Consider the following 18,922-nt stretch of genomic DNA (forward strand, 5'->3'; position numbering starts at 1 on the left):
CTGGCTTGGAGCAGGGGTCTCTTTGGCCAAGGAGAACCAAGATAAGAGCTGCATAGACTCCTCACTGCCCTCACCCCCACCCCAAGCAAGAGACTTTGTTCAGTTGAGATAGCATGTCCCCTACCCATCCACCACCAAGGGTCCAGTTCTTCCCATGGGTCACCAAAGCACTGAACCCAATACTATGGAAGTCTGTGGAACTTGGAAAAATTCATTCTGTCCCAAATGGCATCATCTCAGGGCAGGCCCCTCCTATCCCTGTGCTCTGGGGTGGACCTTACCCTTCCACCAAGGGAAGGGTGAGCCACCTCACCCCAGGTGTGGGTCTCTTCTGCTCACCCCTAAATTGCCCCATGTTATGTGGAAACTAGATTGAGAAAGAACTCCCTGTGAGCCTGGGTCCCCTCAAGTCCAGCCTGCTGCCCTGTTCCCCATTTCAGCCCTTCCCCAGGAAGAGGGAGGAGGGCCAGTGTGGGAGAGGCATTTACAGGACCAGGGAAAAGCAGAGCAGGAGAGGGAGGAGGAAACCCTGAGTGTTACAAAAGTGAGTAGGCTGGGATGTGTCAGGGCCGGCCAGTTCTGCCCCGGTTTCCTCCTCCAGAGCACCCCTCCCCGCCCCCACAGGCACAGGCAAATTCTGTTAGGGCAGTCAGGGCTGCTGGTAGGGGAGCCTGAGCTTCGGCCTGGCCAGCTGAGCTCCGGCCTGGGGACATTCTCAAGCACTGTCCCCTGGCCCTGAAGGAATGACTAATGTGTGACCCGCATTGAGACATTTGGGAAACTCCGGGGTGAGGGCTGGGGGCTGAGACTGTTGGGGTTTGGGAGCAGTCCTAGGCTTCCCTGGATGGGTAGGGCTGAGATCTTGAAGATTTTGGGCTGGACTGAGGAACAACGTTAACATCCTTGCCCCTTTTCCCTGGGGGCTTCTGGGCCCCACGGCTCCTATCTCTCCCTCCCACTGCTGTCCCCAGGAAGCTAGGACCATAACTTAGTATTGGCTGCCGCCGCCACAGGACTGAGTGCCCAGGCACTCAATTAGGATCCCTCTCCATCTCCTGATGCCCATCTCTGAATCCCGTGCTGCTGCCTCAGTTTCCCCACCAGTTGAGAGGAGGGGAGTGGGAGTCACAGGTGCCTCTGATATGAGGCATAACTGTGGTGGGGGGAGAATGTAAGGAGGGATCAAAAGAGGGGGCAATAACCCCTTCCCCAGGGCCTCTTTCTTCCAACCTGTGTCTGTATCGGAGGCCCCAGCTCAGACAATGAGCCCATTGTTCTGGGACTCAGCACAGGGTCTGTTTCTGCCAGTGTGTATCTCTGAGTCTCTGTGTGTGAGTCTGCCTATGAGAGTGCCTCTGTGTCTGTCAGTCAGTATGTGTGTATGTCTGTGTGTGTGTGTCTGTGTTTCCCAAAACTCAGCTCTAATTCTGTCCCTCCCTCTCTCAGAAACTTTCTGTGGCTCCCCACTAGCTACATATAATAATCATCATTATTCCTTTAACTTCCTAGAGGGACTTAGGATTTCCTTGTCCCTATTAGAAATCATGGCTCCTCCACACCTAAGCAGCTGGTTTCATGAGGTGCTGTCCCTTCCTCACTGGTGTTCCCTCCTTAGCCTCTCCCTTCTCCAGTCCATCCTTCTTCCTCCATGGGCCAAAGTGATTTTCCTGAATCATAGGTTTGATAAAATCCCTCCCCAGCTCAGTAAACTCCAAAGGCTCCCTATTGAACCAAGTATCACAGAAGACCCCTCTACTTAGCATTTAAACCTGGATCCAACCCACTTTCTCACCTTCCCCTTCATGCCCTCTTCAATCCAAGTCACCTGGCATCCTCACATAGGACACTATTTCTAATCCTCTCCCCAACCCCTGCCAAACTCAGTATGTACTCCTTCCTCACCTCCTCTTATAAATCCTACTCTTGGGGGCAGCTAGGTGCTACAGTAGATACAGCAGCAGCCCTGGAGTCAGGAGGAACTGAGTTCAAATCTGATCTCAGATACTTGCTAGCTGCGTGACCCTGGGCAAGTCACCTAACCCCAATGGTCTCCCCCCCCACCAAAAAAATCCTGCTCTCAGCTCAAGGACTTTGTCTCCTGTGAAGCCATTCCCGTTGCTAGTGCCCTTCCCATTAGAAGGGAAGCTGTTTGAAGCCAAGAACATTTTTTTTGTCTCTGTATTCTCAGTAGAGTATCTGGTACATAGTGGGCACTTGTCATATGTTTTTTGTTGATGATGATGGTGATGGCAATTATATATTCTTATAGATTATATGATTCTGATTATATATTCCTTTAGAGAGAACTTTAAGGATTCTATCCAGCTTAGGATAAAGTCCAGGTTCCTGAGCCTGGCATTCAGGGTTTTCTGCCAGCTGAAGCCCCAAAGGCCTTTCTGAGGACATCATCCTTGCCCCCCTTAGGTCAGCCAATCAGTCAGTAAGCCTGCACTGGGGGCCTACTGCTTGCTAAGCATTTTGCTAGGTGTTGGGGGTATAAAGACAAAAAAAGGAATCACTCCTGTCCTCACAGTGTGATTACATTCTATAGGGAGAGAAGACATATAAAACCTATGTGCCCATGTAAGAAAAGACAAAATGGATATACAAGGTCATTTTTATTGAAAAGACATTAGCAGCCTTCTGGGGGATTCTGGGGAAATCCAGAAAGGCCTTGGGTAGGAGATAGCATTTTTTTTTTTTTTGCTGAGAGAGGGTGTTCCTGTCCTGAGGCATAGACAAGTGTGAAGATCTAGAGGGAGGAGGAGTGTTCATTGTGAGGAACAGCGAGGCCAATTTTATTGGGCTATAGAGTGTAAGGAGAAGTAACCTATACAAAGTGTGGAAAAATAGAGAGGACAAACGAAACACAGAGGAGATGAGGTTTGTCTAGAGGTAATGAGGACCCACTGGGGTCTTAAGCAGAGGGGCAATATGGTCCCCTGAGCTCTTCCCCCACATTCCCAGTCTGCCCTTTCCTTTGCCACACTTTCACCCTTGTATTCCCTTTGCCTAAATATCCACCGGGTTAAATCTCTGCCAGATGAAATTATTGGAGGCCCAGGACCAACATCACCTCCGGGAAGCCTCCCTTCATTCTCCCAGCAAGAAGTGATTTCTCCCTGCTCTGAGCCCCTCTCTTTGCTTCTCCTGGTTGTGAGCACCCCTTCTCTTAGTATTTCACATTTCTGTGTATGTGTCTCATCCCAGTAAATGGGACATTCCCTGTGACCAGGGACTGTGCCCTGCTGGTCCTGGCCTAGGCCCCTGCTCACAGCAGGCACTCAGTAAAGGCCTGGTGGCTGGCTCAAGAACTCCGTTGCTGCTGCTCTCTCACAGATTACCTGTGCCCTGTCCTTTGCCCACTCTGGGACTTTGTTTCCTCAGTTATAGAAAGAAGGGATTGGACTAGATAATCCCTAAAAGCTTTCACTTTTTTTTTTTTAAGCAATTGGGGTTAAGTAACTTGCTCAAGGTTACTTGGCCAGTTATTTCTGGGTATGGTACTAAGTATCTGAGCCCGGATTCGATCCCCAGGTTATCCCGACACTGGGGCCGGTGCTCTTACTCGCTGTGCTAGTTGGCCGCCCCAAAAGCTTTCACTTTTAAAGTTCAAGGACCAGGACCATTTAGGGATGAACATGTGTTGATTTCCACTCCTGCTGGTTCATGGGTGGGCATTTGGCTAAAAGGCACCTGGGAAGTTATCTTTCCCTGATCAGGAAACAAGGCTTTGAGAAGTCAGCAAGTAAGCCCATTTTTTCCCATTGACTGTGGGACTTTGGAAGAGAAAGGAGAGCAGTGTGTTCTAAGCTTGTAGCATGGATGCCATAGGCCTATAGTATAGATAACCATGATGCTAGGCTCTGGGGAGCCTGGACTGGAGGCTGCTGGTGCTGACCTGAGCTCAGCCCACCTGGGCGGAGAGAAGGAGAGAGGAGGGAGGGCACTGCATTGAGAGGCATTATTTCCAAAAAAGGGCAGAGTGCCTCTGTCCTCTGCTCTCAGACCTGTGGGTGACTTGGGATGTGACTTTCCAATTCAAAGAGTCTTTGAATCTATACCAATAGTCAAGACTTGTGGAGAGCTTTGAGATTTTCAAGCTGCATTGGATCTTCGTCTGTGGGGTGGCTTCTGCAGGCATCATTGTAATCCGTATTACAGAGAAGGAAACTGAGGCTCGGAGGGATTCCATACAGCATTTATGAAGCACCTACTATGTGCCAAGCACAAAAGGAGGGGATTAAAAAAAAGGTAAAAACAATCCTTATTCTCAAGGAACTTAAAAATCTCTAATGTAACTAGTTGTTTTAGAGGATGGATTTGAATTATTTTTTGACTACGCGTCTAGCACTCTTCCCACTATGAGAAAGTCCTCAGAAAACCAAATTCTATGATCAGTCAGTCAATAAACATTTATTAAGCTCCTACTGTGTGCCAGGTGCTGTGCTAAGTGCTGGGGTAACAAATATGGTGGACAACCAGTATAGGACAAAGAAAAAAAAGCAAAGGAGGGGTTTTCAAAAGGAATCAACCAGGAAAAGAGTTGGTCTCCTACCTACACCCCAATGCTCAGCGTATGGGTGATACAAGAAAAAAAAAAGCTTGAAATTTTTACTCAAGGCAGTAAATGTGACATGAAGAAAAGACACCATGAAGACTTAGCGGCATTACTTACATGACTTACTCAGCACTAGAGTACAGAGACAGAAGGGCACAAGCTTCACAAAAAAGCAAACAAACAGAAAGCCCAGCTCCAATAGAAGGAAACGAACTGTGTATTTAGCAGTCACATACCTGAGTGAAAACCAACAAATCTAAATGAGCGAACATGGGGGAGGACCACAGGGAAGAAAACAAAACCAGATAGCATCGTTGGAGTATTCTACTGACCAACTGACCTTATGAAGACTATAGATGATGCTTTCCTCATAGAGATCACAACATTCAATTTGGTTCAACATATATTTATTAGACACTTGGCACTGAGAATTCAAGGATGAATCATTACACGGTCCCTGCTCTCAAGGAAACAGCCCCAAGAATAACAGTCAAACAACTAATACAAGTTAGAAATGATCAGACGTACAGGAGAAGTGAGCAATTAGAGGAAGTGATTACAGGAAAACTGAGGAGGGACAGATCCCTTCTATCTGGAGCGATTGCGGATGGCTTTATGTTGAAGATGGGCAACTGAGCTGAGTGTTGAAGGAAGAGAAGACTTTTAGAAGGCAAAAATATAGGAGTCCATCTGAGGCTTGAGAGGAAGTCTGTGTGAATGCCCATCAGTAAGAGAGGGTCAGACAAGATTCAGGAAAAGTTAGTCATCCATTTTGTGTGAAACATAGACTATTCAAAAGACAAAGGTTGGTTTGGAGGTAGGGATAGCAGAATAAGTTAGAGCCAGATCCTGGAGAGCTCTGAATGTGGGTTGTATTTTTTCTCTAGTTAATAGGGAGCCACCAGAAATCTTTTGAGGAGAGGAGTTACATGGTGAGACTTGTGTACTAGCACGATTACATAGGCAATATCGTGCAGAATGGATTAGGAAGGGGAGGCCCCAGTGGGATTCAGGTAAGAAATAATGAGGACCTGCACGAGGGTTGTATAAAAAGACAAGAGATGACTGTGATGGGGGGATTTTTATCCAGAGAGCTACACAAAGCCTTACTCAGCTAAAAATGACGTGCTTGAAAAATTTATGGTTCTCTCTCCTGACAATGTCATCTCTTGGCAGAAAGAGGAAGAGATGAGGGGAAACTACCACTGTCTTAGACGTAATTTTTACTAACAAGGAACTAGTTAATGATGAGGAAAGGATGGAAAACTGGGCAGAGAAAGTGACCGTGACATAAATCTTAAGCAGTCATGACTGCATAGGAAGGGGATGCTGGGTGGGTGTAATCAGATGAGGTCTCAGACCTCAGAGAAGCAGATGGAAAACATTCAGAGGAAAGCAAGGTGCCATCCCAGCCACCATCAAAGGGACCAAATTGACTCACAGAGGGAAGTTGTCCACAGTGGAATTCCCAGGATAGAAGTGCCAGTGATCCTGATGAGGAAGAAAAGCGTGTCGGGGAGGGTGTGGGAATGGTTTGGAGGAGGATATTAAGGTGGGTGGAGAAGCAGGCTGCATTGCTAGGATGAAAGATGGAAGCAGGGGCTGGGGACCAAGAATAAACACAGTGCCAGGAAAACTGGAACTCGGAAAGAGCTGGGCCTTGCAAAAAATGCTAAGGATGACAAAAAGAGCTTGGCCCTTTAAGCTAAGTTTGGAACAAGAAGAGGAACCAAAAAAGGGTCAGTTCATGGGGCATACAGTATCCTATCAACAGGGAAGGCAGGGCAACTTTCCCCAAAATCGTGTTTCCTTCTGGCCTTCCCAGAACCACAGATTTAAAACTCGAATGGACTTGAGTGGCTGTCTAGTCCAACCTCATTTTACAGAAGGGTAAACTGAGGCCCAGGGAATTGAAATCACTCTCATTCATTTGCATCCATATGATCGCTGATCTAGAGCTGGGATGAACCTGTTTTGTCTGACACCCCCCTCCTTACTCTGTAGTGTTGGAAATCGGGGTCTCAAGCAGTAAGGTGGCTTGTCCAAAGTCACACAGGCACTAACTAGTATGAGAGAGACCGGTACATGGGAAAGAGAGCAGACTCTGGAACCAGAGGACCCAGTTTCACATCAAACCTTTGATGTTCATTATCTGTATTACCTTCATCAAGTGACTTAATCTCTTTAGGACTCAGTTTCCTCATCTATAAAATGGTATTAAATTGATTAGCCTCTGAGTTACCTTCCAACTTCAGTTCTAGGACCCTATGATTTGGACTCAGGTCTGCTATTTAACTCAGTTTCCTCATCTGTAAAATGAACTGGAGAAAGAAATGGCAAACCACTCCAGTACCTCCAAGAAAACCCCACATGGGGTCATGAATAGTCAGCCACAGCTGAAAAATGTTTCTATACCCTGGATTTCTTCTTTATGCTATAATGTGAAGTCAACTCTCCAGTTCTCCAGTAGAACCACTGACTCAGTGTCTTGTGTTTGGCCTACCTAAACTTTCTTTCTCTTCCAGAGTCTATGGCTTGGTCTGAGCAGGCACTTAAGAAATGTCTGCTTAGTGGAATTCATCTCTAATTTGCCATCCTCTCTAGAACGAGAATCTTTACATTAGAAAGGGGACAAATATTCAGAGGGAATTGATAAAGGAAGATCCATCAGGAAATAATATGGGAAAGGAAGACCAGAGAAGCCCAAGATACGTTCTATGAGTTTTGGTCTCCAGATCCAGGTACTGAAAGAATTTGCAGATGTGATTCTGGGGCCAGTGACATTTGAGAATTGTGAACAAGCAGACAGGCTATTAGAACAGAAACAAGCTCATCTACTGATTTACAGCAAGGGGAAAAAGGTGGAATCCAAGAAAGGATGGAATACCAAACCATGTGGATTCTGGGCCAAATTTCTGAGTTGGTGATCACATAGGTAGTTTCCAACCACCTAGAAAAAGGTGTTCTTTGGGAGCCAGAATAGACTCAAAGACAGGCCACACAAGACTAACTTTGTTTCCTTTTTTTTGATGAGGTTATTGGTATACTTGGATGTCAGAAAGGCATTTGACAGAAATCTCTCTTGGTATCCTTCTAGATATGATGGAGGGATGATAATATATTTAGGTGGATTCATAGCTAGCTATAGTGACAGGGCCCATAGAATGTTGATTAAGGGGAGGCTAGGTGGCACAGTGCACCGGTTCTGGAGTCAGGAGGACCTGAGTTCAAATCTGACCTCAGATACTTAACACAAAAACTAGCCATGTGACCCTGGGCAAGTCACTTAACCCAATTGCCCTCCAAAAAGCAAAAAAAAAAAAAATGCAAAGAAGGAAAGGTGACTTTCAACTTCAGGGATCATGGAAGGCTTCTTGGAGGAGGGAGCAACTGAGCTGAGCTTTGAATTAAAGGAAGGATTTTAACAGGCAGAGATGAGGAGGGGATGCATTCAGGGCAGGAAAGACAGTCTGCATAAATTATTGGGATATTAGACCATCTAAAATAACTAGACAGTATAAAATACCTGAGAGTATACCTGCCAAAACAGACACAGGAACTATACAAACATGAACATAGAACACTTTTTATACAAAAAACTCATATCTAAATAATTGAAGTAATATTTATTGTTCATGGGTAGGTAAAGCCAATATAATAAAAAAAAAAAGACAATTTTACCTAACTAATCTATGTATGTAATGCCATCCCAATTAAATTACTAAAAAATTATCTTTCAACTAGAAAAAATAATATCAAAGTTAATTTGGAAGAACAAAAGGTAAGGAACTTCCTACCATAAAGTGAGAGCATGGTTGAAGAGCAAAATGGATAGTTTTGATTTTTTTAATTAAAACTTACTTGTATAAAAATCTATGCAACCCACAGTAGAAGAAATGCTGAAAAGTCGGGAGGAAACTCTCATAGACAGTATCCCAGAAAGAATGGGATTGTGTTGAACTATTGCCATAGTGTAGTAAATGATGAGGTGGTTGATTCAGAAAAAACATGGAAAAGACGTACCTATGAAGAAAGACGCTATCCACCTTCAGAGAAATAGATGACAGGTGGAAATAAGCATAGTATGGTCTTACATTTATGTGTTTAGGTGTATATATATATGTTTATGATATCTATATATGTGTGTATGCATATATATATACACATATATAGAGAGATGTATATCCTTAATTAATTGTAGCCTTCTTTGTTGTGGAGTGGGAGGAGGAAAAAATAAAGTCAAAAGTGCACAGCAGAAAACAAAAGCAAACCTACAAGGAAATAAAAGTTGGGCAACTTTGAAAACAATGTTATTTTATAGGTTTTCTTGAAATGAAAATTTACTGTTTTATATTGAATCCTCTCTTATGTTCTTCTATGTACATGCCAATGTATTTTTTTCTTTTCTTCTTCTGTATTTAAGTTTAAAATAAATTTTAAAACTTACAAAAAATAAATTATTGGGATAGGGGAGTATGGGAACAGCTAGGTGGTACAGTGGATAGAACGCTGGGTCTGGAGTCAAGGAGACTTATCTTCTTGAGTTCAAATCTGGACTCAGCTTTTCTGTTTTTGTTCTGATTCTTCTTTCACAACATGATGTAGCAGCAAGCACCCCAAGCGCGTCCTCAAGGTTTGCTGCCCATACAGGTTCTTGGATCTGCTTTGTTAAAGGAAAGCAACTCAAAATGGGTTAACAAGCTTACTTTAATCAGTCAGACATATATCGTTTACCTTGTTCAGGGGAAAAAGGTCAGCACCCCAAACTTCAAAATATACAGACAGAATTATCAAGACATTAACAGATCAAGTAGACAGCTTTCCAAACTGTCCAACCATTACATCCATACCCAGTCAACATGTTGGTTTCCACATCTGGGTTTTTCAAAGCCGGTGGACTCTCAAAAACGGCTTCCCAGAATTCAGATCAAATCACAGAACACTTCTCAAAGTGAGTCCCAAAACAAAGCTACACATCAGGGCTTATGTAGCCTTCTCCTGGCTCAGAGAATGTAACAACCTTTTGGACCCACTGGCCAATCAAAAAGTATCTACTGAAAAACAAGCCTCCCACCCCAGGCTCCAGGTGCACGTTAGCCTAGGGGCAGGGAAGATCTTTAAAATTTACACTCTCATTACACATGACTAATATGGAAATAAATTTAATATGATTGTATGTGTATAGCCTATATCAGATTCCCCTCTTGTGGAGGGGAAAGGGAGGGAGGGGAGGAAATTTAGAACTAAAAATGTTATAAAAGTGAATGTCAAAAGTTGATAATAAATGAATGAAGCTATCCTCAGACTAGCTGTGTGAAGTCACTTAACCCTGTTTGCCTCAGTTTCCCCATCTGTAAAATAAGTTGGATAAGGAAATGGTAAACCAGTCCAGTATCTTTGCTAAGAAAACCCCAAATGATGGGGTCATGAAGAGTCTGAAATGACTTAACAACAGGAAGGAGGACATGGAAGGTCAAATTCCTGAATGTTTGTCAGTAGAAGTTACAAAAGAGAGATAAATGTGAAATAAGCTTGAAGATCATTTAGAGCTCCTCCCTTTTTTGTGTCATGGACCCCTCTGGTAGTCCAGTGAAGCCTAGAGGCCCCCTGTCAGAATAAGGATTTTAAATAAGTAAAGGAAGCATTAAATTACAGTTAGAAGACAGTGAAAATAAAAATGGATTTTTTTTTTAATAATCCAGTATACATGAACTTCCTGAAATTGATCGTTAGATGCCTCCGAGGGGCCCTTGGATCCCAGGTTAAAACTTTCCAGGTTAGAGCTCTATTGTGGTAAGAAGGTTCTATTTTATTCTGTAAGTTCTCATTAGGACCTACTTGATATTTTTGACTAGGATCAGACTCGTGTACCAGAAAGATTCTTTGGGTAGCTACGTGAGGGCTACCTGTAAGAGGAGATAGTGGAGGCAGAGAGTTGGGAGATTAAGACAGTAGGCCAAATATAACATGGTGCTGACCTTTTCCTTATATAGGCATTTTTAATGTTACTGAAAAGGGCAAAAAGAGAACATTTGCATGAGAAACACAGAGAAATTTAAGGAGAAACACAGGAAGTTCTGAGGCAAAAGTACCTGCTAGTGGTCAAAGACAGGTGCAGTACATTGCTTCCCAGGAGCTATATGGGTCAGCTAAGTGGTATGAGGATAGAGTACTGAGCCTGGAGTCAGGAAGACTCATCTCCCTTAGTTCAAGTCTGGCCTAAAGACACTTACTAGCTGGGTGAATTGCCTCGGTTTCCTCATCTGTAAAATGAGCTGGAGAAGGAAATGGCAAACCACTCCAGTATCTTTGCCAAGAAAACCCAAAGAGTTGGACACAACTGAATTGATGCTGAGCTGAATGTCTATATGCCTCTTTTTAAAATTAAGAATTTTGAGGTTTATAGCTGTGAAACTGAAGCAAAGAACTGTTTTGGGTCTGTGGGACAAATGCATGTTGACTGTATCATATATGAAAGAAATGTGGATTTGGGGCTTCTCAGCTTAAGTTAGAGGGAGGTCACTACATAAGAAGCTTGGGAATTAGAAGGTAAAGTCAACAAAGAAACTGCTTATAGAAGCTGAGACATCAGAAGCCACAAGAGAGAATGCAGAACAGGACTGAGAGGAAAGAACCATAGTCCAGTTGAGACTGACTGAGTAGAGACTGACAGGCTGTGTGGTTGATGCAAGGAGCTGCTATGACTGGAGAAGAGCCTTGATGGTGGGAGCTGATTGGAGAAACCAGAATCCTTGCTTGGAGAATGAACTAGGGAAAAGTTGCTTTGCTCTCTATCCATAGCTATAGCTTGAGAGAGATGGAAACCCCTCAGACATTTACCTATACTGAGAGAAATTCATCTAAACCAGACAACATATGAGGACCTTTGCATATCTCAGGATAAAGGGAACTTTTGTTGCTGAAAAAATGTAGGACTTCCTCAGTGCTTAGTCAAAGAAACAGAGCTTGGAAGCCCTATAGATCCCAAGCTTAAATCTACTGCCTTCTAAAGGAATTTAACACTGGGGTAGCACTCCCTAAGTAGCAGAGAATTAATTTCACCCAGCAGGTGACACATGATACATACTGTTTCCTAATGAGATCAGGGAGGTCTAGATCTGCAGTAGAGAGCCGTGAGTTGCTCACAACACATTGGCTTCCCTACTCATATGCCCCTTAGGTTTCTGTCCATTCTCCCCCACAGACACTGTGTGCATGGGTGGAAGAGTGTGGACTAGGCTTATGGGTAGAATGTTATATTATGTTATGATTATGACTGTTTTGCATTAGATTTAGTAAATGTTTCATGATTAACAGTTAATGGCTTCATTTTGATGGATTAGTTTAAATGGAAACATACCAGTGGGGGCCAGGACCTAGAGTTGTAAGCAGCAGGTGCGTATCTAGCCCAACACCAGGGTGACCCAGGACCTTGAGAGTGAGTTGTAGCAGTGTGGCTGTCTACCCAACTCACCTCATGGGTACAAGGGAGATGAGCAAGCAAGCTAAAGCCTAGAGAGAGTTGGAAGAAAGGGATAGGTCATGCCCTGGGCTACACAAGCAAGAAGTAATGAGGGCTAAGTAACTTATATTCTCCATAGTGCCTGCTTTATGACCATTGCAATAGATTGTCCTAATCTACCTATTCCAGTGGGGGAAAGTCTTTACATGCTTGGGGACACCTCTTAACTCACCCAAAGGTTTGAGGCTTCTTGGTTACCCTCAATCTGCCTAAAGGATTTGCCAGCATGTGGCTGCTGTGCATGCTACAGCTGCTTCTAGTCACAGGTGAGAGCTGTTTGAGGTAGACACCAAAAGTGGATGAGTGGCCCTGAAAAGGGCTTGGGGAGTCCCCATACCAGAAGGGCTAGTCCTCCTTGAACACCCCAGACACCTCAATTTTTGAGAACTAGAGAACAGTTGGACTAATGATCTTATTAAGACTCCTGAAACACTTGACACATTGACACTACCACATGACAGAAATGTGGATTTGGGGTTTTTAACATAAGGGGGAAGTCTCTTCACATAATGGAGACTCTGATTTGAGACCTGAAGGGGCAAGAAGAGAATTATGAACCAACAAAGGGGATGAAGAAGGGGGGAGGGGGAAATCACCCCAAAAGCGGGCTGGGACCACACAACAGCTTTAAAAGCTTCAGAGAAGTTGTAGAGAATGAGGCTTGTGAAAAGGCCACTGGCTTGGGCATTTAGGTCATCGGCGACCTTGGAGAGAACAGTTTCCCTGGCTTGCTGAGGCCAGAAATCTTATCTCCAAGCGCTGAGGAGTGAATGGGTGGGAAAGAAGTGGAAACAGTGAATAGAGATTTCTTCCTGGGACATTAGCAGTGAAGTGAGGAGGGAAAGAAACTTGGGACAGCAGAAAGACTGAGAAGCCAGGGGGCCTGGGTTTAAAACCTGATTCTGCCTCTTGGATTTGAGTGGCCTTTGGGCAAGAAGAGCCCTGTCTTCATCTGTCCAATGAGCTGGACTAGACTGAGTGGCCTCCGAGTTCTCTTCCAGTTCAAACTCTATGATTTACAAAATAGAATGATTGTTTTAGTTTTTTTGGAGAGGGGGGAGGACAGGGCAATTGGGGTTAAATGACTTGCCCAAGGTCACACAGGTAGTAAGTGGTAAATGTCTGAGGCTAGATTTGAACTCACAGGGCCGGTGCTCTATTCACTGAGCCACTTAACCACCCCCATGAGTGTTTTAAAGGACATGGTGGTGGAGGATCTTCAAGGACAGAGGAGACCTGGTTGTAAGCATTTAAGTAAAGGGCCAGTAAATAAAAGATTCAATCAACCAACAGGTCTTTATTGAACACCCACCATGTGCCAGGCATTGGAGACACAAAGACAAAATGGTAACAGTCCCTGCCTTCAAGGAGCTTACATTCTAGAGGGCGAACAGTGTAAGAAAGGGAGAAGTGATTGCTGGGACAAACTCTCAGAGGAGAAAGAGAGGGGATAGGATCAAGGGAAAAAGGATAGCCACTTTATCCTGTGGCAGGGGCAAAGGAGAAATTGGGTGCAGATGCAGAGGGGACTCAAGGGGTGGAGGAGGAAAGAGGAGGCCTTTCATGGGTGGCTTCAGTCTTAGCAGAATGGATGAGGTCATCTGCTAAAGGCTAGTGAGAACAGCAGCCAGGCTGTCAACAGGGAGAGGATACGATACACTCTCTCCACTGTTCGGAGTTCGATAGGGAGTTAAGCAGAGATGAAAATGTGCTTATCAAATCTGAGGACGCCCCAAAGTTGGGAGGAACAGCCAATTTTCCATTTAGGGAGGTGCCCTGGGGGAGAGCTGAGAGCACCGGGCTGGAGTTTGGAGATCTGGGCTGTGGTCCCAGTTTTATTGACTGTGTGACCTTGGGAGAGTTCCCCCATCTGTCTAAAGGGAATAATCACCTCCTACTCTGTAATAGCAAATGAAAGGAAAAATAGGGAAAGGGGAGGGGCCAGGGGAAAGGGCACCGAGATCGGAAATCATGGGCTTGGGTTCAAATAAGACTTTGTCACCTACTCCATGACCTCCAATAGATGGGCCTCAGTTTTCTCATTTATAAGAGGGGGTTGGATTACATGGCATTTAAGTCCCTTCCAGCTCAGAGTCCACGGTCACATAATTGTAAAGTTCTGTACACATGTTTAAAAATCTACTCCAACAGTAAATGGATGTGACGTGGTTTGGAGACTGGGTCTGGAGGCAGGAAGACCTGAATTCAAATTTGACTTCAGGCCCTTACTAGCTGTGTGATCTGGACAAAATATTTAACTTCTGTCTGCCTCTGTTTCCTCAGCTGTAAAATAGGTATAATGATAGCATCTACCTTTCAGGATTGTTGTTGTGAGAATAAATGAGATGTTTGTAAAGCGTTTAGCATAGTCCTTGACATGTAGTAGGTGATTAATAAATGCTTGTTTCCTTCCTTCCTGCCTTCCTTCTAAAATCTAAATCTAATCTAAAAATCACTTCACGAACCCTAAAATGTTATGTAAATATTAGTTGTTCTTGCATTGGCAGGTCATCTGAAAAAAGTTCTGGGAGTTTGGGTGGGCCCCACGTTCCATAAAGATGGCTTCCAATAGGTTGCTTCACCAGTGGCTGAGCATCAGACTGAAGAAGATTATGGTCCTTCTGTCTTCTGCCTCGACTGGACACATCTTCAGTAGCAGGATTCCACTCTTGGATGTCAGAAGCTGGCATCACTTTCTCTTCTCCATGTCACCTCATCTTCCCATCCCTGAATTCTCAGTCCCTTCCCTTCCCCAGGGACTAGACCTTCTGTGACCTGGGGTTCCCTTTCTCTGCGCTTTGGCTTCCTCATCTGTAACACAAAGCAGAGGGATGGGGGGGGGGTGTTCTGGCAACTTCGACATTCTACCATTCCTTGTTTGATTCCAGTGTATGTATCTGTGAAACAGGGATTGAGTTCCCCTCACTCCTCCTCCCTTAGGATCTCACCAGGCTGTAGGGGACAGAGAAGGGCTGGAAGAAAATACTTTCTGACCGCACCCTGCCATTGCTTGGCTCCGATTCTCTCCCATGCTTTCAGTTTCTACCCCCTAACTCCAGGGTTCAGAGCCTGGGGCTGCTGCTAGGAAGGGGAAAGTATGTGTGTGTGTGTGTGTGTGTGTGTGTGTGTGTGTGTGTGTGTGTGTGTGTGTGTGAGAGAGAGAGAGAGAGAGAGAGAAAGAGAGAGAGAGAGAGAGAGAGAGAGAGAGAGAGAGAGAGAGAGAGAGGGAGAGAGAGAGAGAGAGAGAGAGAGAGAGAGAGAGAGAGAGAAATGAATCCGGATTGTTTCCAAATTTCCAATCATGATTTTCCCTTCAGGGAAAGTCCCCCAAAAGAGAAACTGAAAGAGTGTGTATGAGGGGAGGGGGAATGGTGGTGAGAGGGGAAGGAGAAGACATTCCACTGACCACTGGGGCAGTCCCTTCCTTCAAGTCTCTCTTTCCCAGGGTTCTCTCTCTCTCTTCCTGTAACACTCTTGACTCCTGGTTACCCCCATGGCTCCTATGCCCCTCCCCGAAGCTTCCTCATTGCTTAGAGTTCTTGGGCAGCTCCAGAAGCAAAAGAAATGACCTGAGCCTGTCTCCCTGCAGTGGGACTGGCCCAGACACAGACACGTCCATTGCCAGGGCTAGCCTCACCTCCCCCAAGTAGAGGGGATTTTTTTTTTTTTTGCCTTTTGCTAGTTCAATAATAGGAGACAGGTTGCTGCTGTTTGTCCTTCATTCTCAAAGAGGATCATGACATCAGGGAGATGATGCCATGACATGAAAGTGAATTGAATTTAAGTGAGGGGGAGGTATGAAAAGTCACCAGCCTCACTTTATCCTCTGGAGCCATCTGGGTACAATGGCCAGATATGGATCAGGATGACTGGAGATGGTCCAGGATGCAGTGGGGGATCTTGGCCTTTTCAAGCTAAGGTCTTTAACAGGTCTCAGTTTGACTGAGACTGTGCCAGAGGCAGCAATGAAGAACCCAGTGATCATGTGCCCTGCCCCAGAGTCCTGAGATGCTCCCTAGGAGGTCTCTCATGAGAGACATTTCCAGAGGTTTCCCAGAGGAAGCTCTTAACATCTCTCTAAAACACTACCTATCAGACCCTCCCCCACTGAGACCTCCCCTCAGAAATATCAGCAGACACACTCCAAGACACGTCTTCAGAAACAACCTCCAAGTATTTCTCCATATACCCCAGAAATACCCCTCCTGAGATATCATCCAGAAGCAACCCTAGAAACAGCCAGCCCCCAGAGATACAAGCTAGAGGTTGCCCCAGAAATATCTCCTCTACTCACCACTCATTGTTATGTGGGCATAGCACCCTTTTCCCCACACCCAAGGATGGAAGATGACAGTATAGTGAAGGAAACGGCCTACTGATGCTAAAGGGTCCCAACCCCTTCTCCATATGGGGAGATCCAAGACTCAGATATGAGACATGTCACAAGGTCACACAGTTGATTAGTGGCAGATCTTGGAACTAGAATTCTTTAAGGTCAAAGCCAGGGTGGCTTGGTGGTACAGTGAGTAAAACTTGGGCACCGGAGTCAGGAGGATCCGGGTTTGGTTCCGGCCTCAGACACTTAACACCCACACAAAAAAACTAGCCGTGTAACCTTGGGCAAGTTACTTAACCTCAATTGGCCTCCAAAAGGCAAAAATAAAGGTCAAAGCCAGACTCTGTGACCCTGCTGTGCAGATATCTAATTTGCCAACCCAAACCAATGTATGTGTCCGTCCCAACTTGCCTTAAACCAATGTGCAGTTTATTACTTTCTAAACAGATGGCCAATGGGTGACACAGTTGAGGCTTGGGAAACATGCAGAGGCAGACATGTGGCCCAACATGGTGGCCTCTCTGACTTCATCCTTGGGGTGGGGGCCGTGGGAGGGCAGTTCTAGTCATTGCCTAGAGAGAGAATGCAGGAACTGCTATGAACACCCAAAGTTGTGTGGCCTGAGGCAAGACCCTTCTCTCTGGTCCTCAGTTTCCTCCTCTGTAAAAAGAAAAGGTTAGACCAGTTTAATCTCTAGGGTTCCTCCTGTCTGTGATGTCCAACTTTCTTTGGAATCACAGAATCTGAGAGCTCAGAGTGCACTGAGGCTGACCCTATACCTGGGCAGGAATCCCCAAATCTATGATCCTGTCATACACACACACACACAAACACACACCCCTCCTACCCAGCCTTGACAAGCAGAGGCTAGATGGATGACCTCATCTAGGCAGCTTGTTCTACTTTTCAGCAACCCTCATGGTTAGGAAGTTTTGGTTTTTTTTTTTACTAATCCAAAGCCTAATTCTGCCTCTAAGCATCTTCCATCCATCTCATGGCTCTGGCAGTCTTCTTCAGGACTCAGTACCCCCTGTTTTTTCAACTACTTCCCGATGGCCTTGGTTCCCAATGTTTTTTGTTTTGTGAAAACCAAAAAAAATGTATTGTGAATCTCCAGGATAATTTTTTATACTACTTGTGATATTTTGCAATGATTTACTGTTTAAAGCACCATTAAATAGTTTTTAGCCTGAACCCCTTGCATCATTGTTAGGGGTTCTCAACCAAATGGGAACCACTGTTCCAGGGCATGGTTTCTTAGTCCTCTCATCATGGTAATTACCTTTCTTTGGACACACTCCAACTTGTCAATGTTCCCCTTCAAAGGGCTGGATATATTCAGTGTTTTAGATCTTATTTTTCTTCATTCTAACATTCTAGACTGTGGTGAATCTGATGTTCTTCCTCCAAGGTGGGGGTGGAGTGGATTAGTGTATTGGGCACTGGCTGATCCCAATCTGAGGGCCCTGCGCCTAGGGAATTCCACTCCCAATATTTTCTACTAACCAACCAGGAGATCCTCTTGTTATCCAAATGCTAGATTTTCATCTCTTTATGAGAGTCTCTGACTGATCAGACTTAGAGTCTGAAGGATGAGGAAGGATTGATTGGTTGAGCCAAAGCCCAGGAAGAGGGAGCTGTGCAGGGATGGACTTGAGGAGGGAGAGGTGATTCAGAAAATCTCAGAGGAGATTAGCAAATGAAGTAAAAATCTCTCTTTCTCATAGTGCCCAAGTCTAGGGAACTTGGATTGGAAGGGGCTGGTGGGGATGAATGATGCTATGCCAAGGATTATGGTGGGATTCCAAGTTTTGACTTTCTATAGGTGTACAAACACCTATAGAAACACAGACAGCAACACTCCCTTTCCCCAGGGTCATTTTAAATTGAGACTACTTAAAAATCATCTAGTCCAATCTTCTTATATCACAGATGAGGAAACTGAGGCACAGAACTGTTAAATCACTTCCCCAGGATAGTGTCCTAACTTGGCTTTGAGCCAAGGTCCTCTGACTCCAAATTTCAGGCTGATCTGTGTGCCTGGAACTGGGCCAGTCTTTCTAGGGTGAGGCACTCACTGCTTCTTGCAGCGCCCAGTCCCAGCCCAGTTTTTTGTTTGCATATACTCCTGTGGTCTGTGGTAGGGACTTCGAGGAAAGACTGGGTTGGGACACAGGCGACTTGATTGTGGTGAGAAAGGGAGGGCAGCTGTACTGTTGGACCAGGACAATGGGGGAGCTATTCAACAAAGCCTCCTCACAGATCTCAGGTCACATCAGCAGGATCCATTATGGGTCCATCTATATGAGCACATTACGGGTCCAACATGAGGTCAACATGTGATCATGAGTCCACCTTCGGCTTGTTGCAAAATCAAAACTGGGGCATCATGGTAGGATCACCATGACTCCCATACAGGATTATTCATGGCTCTGGTCTGTACTAGGATCTTGGGTCCAGCAAGGGGGGAGTGGAGGGGGACCAGCCCTAGAAAGTGGCTAAT

Source organism: Petaurus breviceps, unplaced genomic scaffold, assembly GCF_028583685.1.
Source record: "Petaurus breviceps papuanus isolate PSGF00001 unplaced genomic scaffold, PetGlider_PUasm1.0 90760, whole genome shotgun sequence".
Lineage (NCBI taxonomy): Eukaryota > Metazoa > Chordata > Mammalia > Diprotodontia > Petauridae > Petaurus > Petaurus breviceps.